Source organism: Mastigoproctus giganteus, chromosome 4, assembly GCF_048544385.1.
Source record: "Mastigoproctus giganteus isolate SK-2022 chromosome 4, ASM4854438v1, whole genome shotgun sequence".
NCBI lineage: Eukaryota > Metazoa > Arthropoda > Arachnida > Uropygi > Thelyphonidae > Mastigoproctus > Mastigoproctus giganteus.
This window is the reverse complement of record NC_143578.1, coordinates 183,024,056-183,031,569: the sequence shown is the minus strand read 5'-3', so window position 1 is coordinate 183,031,569 and position 7,514 is coordinate 183,024,056. Positions and strand designations below refer to the sequence as shown.

Genomic DNA, 7,514 nt, shown 5'->3' with positions numbered 1-7,514 from the left:
CTCATGTATTGAGTTTACATGACTCTTATTTTAAGTATGTTATAAAGTAAGTCGATCGTTGAACTCTACATATAGCCAGGCTAGAGTAAAATTACTTGTATGTATTCTATGAAAAAAAAACTATAATCATGGAAAGGAGATAGTACATGTAAACAAAAGCATATGAATACTCAAGAAAAATCATGTGTTGAGATTCAAAATTGAGTCCAGTCTGCCTAAATAACCCCTTGCAACACTGATGTACTAGTAAACCTTTCAGATTGAGCCAAAATCATACTTAACTCTGTGCCATTAATCCTACAGTCTAATTGGATTCCAACAAGTGGACACATGATAATCATGTACTGTTGTTTCTTTACAGCCGCTATCTTATCTCCTTTGCATAAATAGACATAACTCATGTTTACTAGCATGTGTTCTAAAATGTCTTTGAATACTATAAACTTTTTAAAAATCTTTCATTTCTAAGTTAAAGATGAATAATTATTGATTGAAAGGAAAGTGAACATTTAATATTAAAAAAAAAAAAAAAATTTATCGGAACTTTTGGATATAATTTGCAAATTTTAATATAATTCATAAGTGATACCTTTCACTAGGGTGCATTATCACGGATCCCTTGCATTACTTAATAAAACGTCTTGGTAGACAATTTTACCATCTTTCTCTTGTTGAACTGAATTCATCTTGTCGTTATATTCATTGAGATCTTTAATACTGTTGCTTCATGTTGCTTGGGGAAATGCAGCAAAGCTGACCATGAAAACACTAGGAAATTCCAGCTTTCAACTGGGGGGTTGATAGATGCATTGCTAAGAATAGGAGGAACCTTTATTGTTTCTATTGCTACTTTTTCAATTTTTGGCCAAGTTCTATTTCCCCCCCCCCCTTTTTTTTAAACAAAATTCCCATAATTATAGGTCTCTGGTAACCCAAAAGAGTGATCAATTAACAAGCAACATAGACATAATTCCTCATGAAAGTCATTTGTTGGTGTACCATCCAACAAGTGAAGGTACCATGAAGTGCCTGGGCAGTGAGAGAGAATCCAAGTCTGAAGCAGATAATCCTAAAGAAATAAGATAGTCAGTGGAAGTATAACTCTAAAAACTTCCCTAAAGGAGATAGTTATTGAAGACACTATTGATTGGTGTCAGTATTTGGTCCTTATAAGATCTTTCACATCATATTTGAGTCGTATCTAGTTTTCAACCTCTGCGACACCTCTGTCCTAGCCATGACCCACCACCTTGGCATCCGATACCACAACCTGGTTATTTCTTATGCAGATAAGGTCTAGTTATTTCTTACCACCACCTGGCATCTGATAACAACCTGTTTATTTCTTATGCAGATAAGAACCCCACTACAAAACTACTTTTTTTTGATTTGGTAGTTGTTGGCGCATCAGCTTCTGTGGCCATATTGCACCTTCCAAGGTTTTGCAGTACTTTGATCCAAGCCCGAGGCGGGAATCGAACCCGTGACCTTTGGGTTGCCAGGCAGGTACTTTACCCACTCGGCTAGCCCGGTCGGCTCACACACACAAAACTACTGACAGACTTAGTTTCCTAAGTCCATCAGTAGTTTGGTAGTGGGGTTCTTTGGTTATACTTCATTGCTTTTCGGTCAAGTAGTTTGCAATGATGCTCACTATCACATCATGACAATTTTATTGGCATGAGCATGATGACATATTGACCCTAGTGCCATGAGCATGATGTTTGATCTACACGTCATGTCCTTGAGAGAGTTGGTATTAATCCTAGTTTTAACTAGTGTTAATAAATTTGTTTCCTGATAACAGTCAGGAGCCTTCACCAATTATATTGTGCCTTAATATGATAAGAGTTTCTGAAAGTGCAGCCATCATAGGATCCTTGGAGTTGATCCCTCCCTCTATTCTGTACTTTTATCATTGAGTCTAAGGTTCTTCCACCCTCTTGTAACAGCTTCAGTGTGGATGATATCTCTTTCTGCATGACCAGAGTATCCATGATCATCCTATCAATGGATAAGAAGAGCAGGTCATCATCTGTAATAGACTCATTTTTATGATAGGGAATGAACCAATGGAGAGAGTGAATATCAAGTTCGCTCTCAGAGACATCAGCATGGAAGTAAAATGTTACATCTTTTGAAAGACTAAGCCACATTAAAACTGCCACCCTCATTTGTAAACCCAGCCTATTCAATAAGGCTGCCATGATTCTCCCCAGCACAAGTGAATGGTAGAGACGGGGAAGCAGAAAAACCTTCAGAATAAGTAGCCGTTGTTGAGGTTTTAGTGGCCCTTTGAAGCTTTAGAAGATCATCTTGTAGTTGGCATCCTAATTTTGGATGACCCTCAGGAGAGAAAAAAATCCTAGGTAGTTCCACAAGGAATCTGTCTGGCATGATGGAGCACCCCACTATCATAAATTGAATCCCCTGGACTTTCAGCTTCTTATAACATTCTAAAGGCACTAAAGATCGGGACCAAGATTTTGACTGGTTAATAACCAGGCCTCTCCTCCTAAAGAAGGATTCTACATGATCTAGCATACTCCGTAGGCCTATTTTTGTTGAAGCCATAAGTAACAAGTCGTCAGCAAAGGCCACAGCATTCAAACATTGTCCACATACTTATAAACTTATGTGGGATAATAACTCTTGAAGTAGCATATTAAGAAGGGAGATAGAGGGTCTCCTTGTTTGTTTTATCACATGCTCCCAACTGGATAGCTGTAGTTTATTAAAGGAATAGAGCAGTAAAGGAAACTTGGTCAAAAGCCTTCTGTAGATCTAAAGTAGCCAAAAATGAAGGTCAAAGTCCTTCTGGATTCTGCCAGCACAGAAGATAGGAGGTATACATTTTCACAACATCTGTCGGTGGAAATAAAGGCTATTTGACGAAGATCAAATGGCACCACACTTGTAATGCTTCTAAACAGAATCTTGTGATACTGGAAGCAAAACTGATGGCATAGTAATGGGTCTAAAATCACAAGGCTGACTTGAAGAGCTCTCTTTTGGAATAAGGATGGCATAAGTCTGAAAGAGAAAACTAGGTATCACATCACTCCAGAGAAATATGTGCAGCAAATCATTGAGGACCTTTGGGAGGATATTTTGCGAAAGTTGAAGAGTCAGCCCATCAGGTCCAGCATTTGTAGAAAAAGGTGGAAAAGACTTCTTTAGTTCAGATATCGATAGAGAACAATAGTGTGCAGAACAGGTCAGAGTTCTGTGTATAAGAACCAGGTGTTTGAGAACTATAACTCCCTCTAGGGGCACTGAATATATTGGACCAGTACTCCTCAAACTTGTTGAATCTATCAGTATCTTGAATTACTTTAATATTATGAAGAATTGAATGCACACATCTCTTCCTGTTTCCATTGTAGAGTTTTTGGATTTGCACATACTCCTTCCTCTTTTGTCAATAACCAAGGGTAATAACTCCTCCCTATTTAAATTCCTAACTACATGCTGGGGATGCTGGATAGTTATGTCAGAACCAAAAAGAACAGTACTGACATAACGATCGAATTCCTCAACATCTAACTTATTATCCAAAGCCTCAGCTAACAAACTTTTCAGAATTCGGTGATTATAGACAGATTCGAGTAACTCTGCAAAGAGAGCCCACAATAGCATTGTATAAGGCCTGCTTTGTCTGATGTTGTATAGCTTTCTCCCATGCCTCCTTACCTGAGTGCGGAACTACCTCCTTTCTCCCATACCTCCTTACCTGAGTGCAGAGGAGGAAACCTCCAAAAGAGGAAGTTTAGCTTTCTGAGAGTTTATATAAGATAATCCTTGTAATAGGGTTAAATAAGTAAATAAATTTCTTACATCTCTTAATCACTTCCACTGTTAGATGGGGAAAAGATCTTTTGAAGTAGCTGATTAATATTCCAAGGAATCCCCTCCCTTCTCAAATCTAACTCGGCTTGGGCCAATAAGAGCACTTCCTCCTTGTTCCATCAGGCCTTGAACGTAGAGGTGTCGATTTTTCGATTAGTATCCACAGGGTTCATTCTCTTAAAATGAACACCAAAATCGGTTTTGGTGGAAAAGGCCATATTGCAAACCCAGGAATGAGAGGGAGCCTCATTTTGAGGTTCACCAACCTGACCAGCTAACTGAATGACCATGGTGGTCCAGGAAGATGCTGAGAATGAGACTCAGAATCTTCTTCTTTATCACAATTATCTTCAGTGCCATGACCCAGGAAGGCCAAGTGGGGTTGATAGCCCTGGTTAGCCATAAAGTGTGTACCCATTTCATCAGGACAGTCTACCCACACACACAAGGCAAACATTAGTCATCTGCTGCATAGACTGTGTTCATCAGTCATCTGCAGCTGGAACCATGCACTACAGATGTTGGGAGGCTGACATGAATGTCAACCCAACAATCTCTGCACTGAGAGATTCTGATGTCATGCTAGACAGCACCCAATTCCCAGGAAGGGTACAGCCAGTGTGGTGATCTTAATAAACCACCTGTACAGCTCCTACCATGAGGAGGTAGGGCATTCCACTCATGTGGCAGATGTAAGAAGCCACTTCGTGAGCCAAATTGATCTGGTTCAATTCTCATTGCAAATGGATGATTGCTGAGAATAGGAGGAACCTTTACTGGCTCTGTTGCTACTTTTCAATTTATGGCAGTTATTCTATCTCAGATGATGAGCTAATGTTGCTCCCTTTCCCCTCAGTATTCTGGATTTTTGTCCAGCAACAAGCAACTGACCATAGAATGTATGGACCATGCAGACAGGTGATATATAATTGGGTGCTAACTGTGATCCAGCCTGTCTAGTTCTCTCCTGAACTTCATGCATCCAAATGTATCTAGAAAAAGGCTGTTACTAATAATCAAACCAAACTAAAACTTAAGCATCATATTCAGAGGGGTTGTCAGTTATACTCTGGAAGTTGACCATAATTAGAGCAACTTTGACATATTTACTTTTATCCAGGTTGGATTTGTAAGACATAGCTGTAGTCATCATGCATCTGGACAATAAGAATGCAGAGATTAAAGATCTCTATATGCCTTGATATAATTTTTATTCTAGTTTTGATTAGTTAAGAAGTCTACAGTGTTGCAGAGGTGAAGTTATTTTAAGATCAGTAAACTACAAATTATTGTGTTATGGCTATGCGGAACTGGCACTTTTTATGAGATTTGTTCAGTTGCATAATCCTGACTCCAGCAGATTTGCACTTTTTTTTTTTTTTTTTTTTTTCCTGCCTTGTGCTTGCATGCTTTTACCAGGATTGAAATCTGTAATTTGTAAAATTTACATTAATTCAGTAAATTGAATTAATAAATAAAATTCAGTGAATATATTTTTCAAATATCTGTTCATTTTCTTTTATTTAGTAATAATAATTACTCATCTCTAATTTAGTAATAAAATATTTTTTGAAATGTTGACTCTGTTTAAAGGTGTTTTGTAAATGTTGGTAAATGTTATAATTTAACTTTCTTTTAATATAATGCATTTACTAGCCAGTAATTTCCCTCTTATCTGGAGGGATACCAGGCTTTTCTGATCAACTTGTTTGTTTCTGTTTATTCATTATTTTTATAAAAAAATAAAAGTTGTATTGAATTGTTAATTGCTGTAGCAAGTTCCTTATGTATATTCACCACCACCATTTATTTGAGCCTTTTGAAAAAATGTGAAGTAAAAAAAAAAAAACATCCACAGCCCATCACACTGTGCTACTATTTCATAAATTTATAATGCCCTTATTGAGATCTACTTCCATGCCACGATAGTGAACTGCACAACTGTGCAACTATGCAATAAAGTGATTATTCGGTTACTGTTTGTGCCACCAACTTGTTTATATTAAAAATTAGTTTAATTCAGGTTAATATGATAAACCTGAAGAAAAGCCTGTGGACAGACCTGTTGCAGAACATTTTTGATAATGCATATGAAATTGTTTTTATTGCTAGTATTGTCTGGTGCTGTGTTGAAATATGGCATTGGTTATAATTGAAAATTCTGACCTGGACTAAGTATCCATTTATTAATGGTTATATTTTAAGTAAGAAACATTTTTATATTTGTGTATACTCCTGTATACACAGCTGTATGCAGGACATAGGAAAATGGATGGTAACACAAAGTCTAAACTGGCTGGAACCAGTGTTGCCAACTCTTAATAATATTTCCAGCTAGCCGTATGCTCAAAATCCACTATTTTTAACACTTAACCCACCAAATTTTTTTAAATTTTCATTAGTTTGTAGGAATTAAAAAAATAAATAGTATATATAAATAGTTATTTTCTGATTTTAATATAAAATCAATATCTAAAAATCTAAATTAATTTCGAAATTCAATACCTCCTCATCATATGCTTCTTGCGTACCTATTTTGCGAAGCACTTCTTCAGGTAAAACATAATTTTTACAACACTTTTCAACTCTTTTGAGCCCATATCGTACTGATAAGATTGCATTAACCATGCCAACACTCATTCTTGTGCATGTTTTGTTTTTTACTCGATTTAAGTTGCTGAATATTTTTTCCACATCTGGATTGGATAATGGCAAAATTAAAATACCCAATGCAAATTGGCTAATTTCTTTAAATGGATTTTCACCTCTTGCATCTCTATATTGCGAAACTTCTGACCAAAACTTTATTGTATTGTTGATGTTTTCCCATTTAACAACAGTAATGTTTATATACTGTTGCTCAATTTTTTCAATTTATACTTCGGACAATTTAAAATTTTTTTAATAAATTTATCAGTGGTTCTTTTTTGTTGGTTTAATATATTGTTAACTGATATTAATGATATTTTTTCTAATTCTTTTATGTTGTCCGGAAGGCGTTTTAATTGTTGATACAAATCAAATCAAGAAATTACGACATCTTTCTCTTATTGCCATTTCATCTATTGTTGTGATAAGTTTATTCATTATTAATTCATTTATTTTTCTTTCAAATTGGTAACCTAAATATGGCTTTAGGGTCTAAATAATTATTAATGTCCTCTTCTATCCTTTCAATATGTGTATTTGGTAAAAAAAAAATTTATTGGCGATCATTGACAATAGCATGTTTAAATCATGTAGTAATAATGTAGGAACAGCAGTATTTGATTCAAAAGATTTGTTTACTCTTTGTATTTCAGATAAGATAGGTTTTAAAAATAAAAGATATGCTAAATTACCTTCATCTTTGAACATTGAATAAAGAAGTTCGGCAGTATAACATTTGTCAGTCAAACGAGTTATTTCAAAATGGGCTTTTAATTCAATATACTGTTCTAAGATTCTTGTTACAGCAACTTCAGTGCACGAATGAACTATCTTTTTCGGATCTGCTCCATCGTTTATGGCACTGTATAAATATTTGAATTGATTTTGTCGGCTAGTGGATTTACTAAACCAATTATAGGTTTCACCGATCATGAATTCTAGACTTCTAGGGAATGTTTTGCGAGTTACATGAGATATTGCTAATTGCAAAGAATGACATACGCATTTAATTAATA

At 35.7% G+C, this 7,514-nt stretch overlaps 1 protein-coding gene across 1 annotated transcript in view; it reads left to right on the top strand.

The window, feature by feature from the left end:
* LOC150087235 (ras-specific guanine nucleotide-releasing factor RalGPS1-like) overlaps positions 1–7,514 on the top strand; it is a 419,169-nt gene that overhangs the window by 56,056 nt on the left and 355,599 nt on the right. The window lies entirely within an intron of this gene.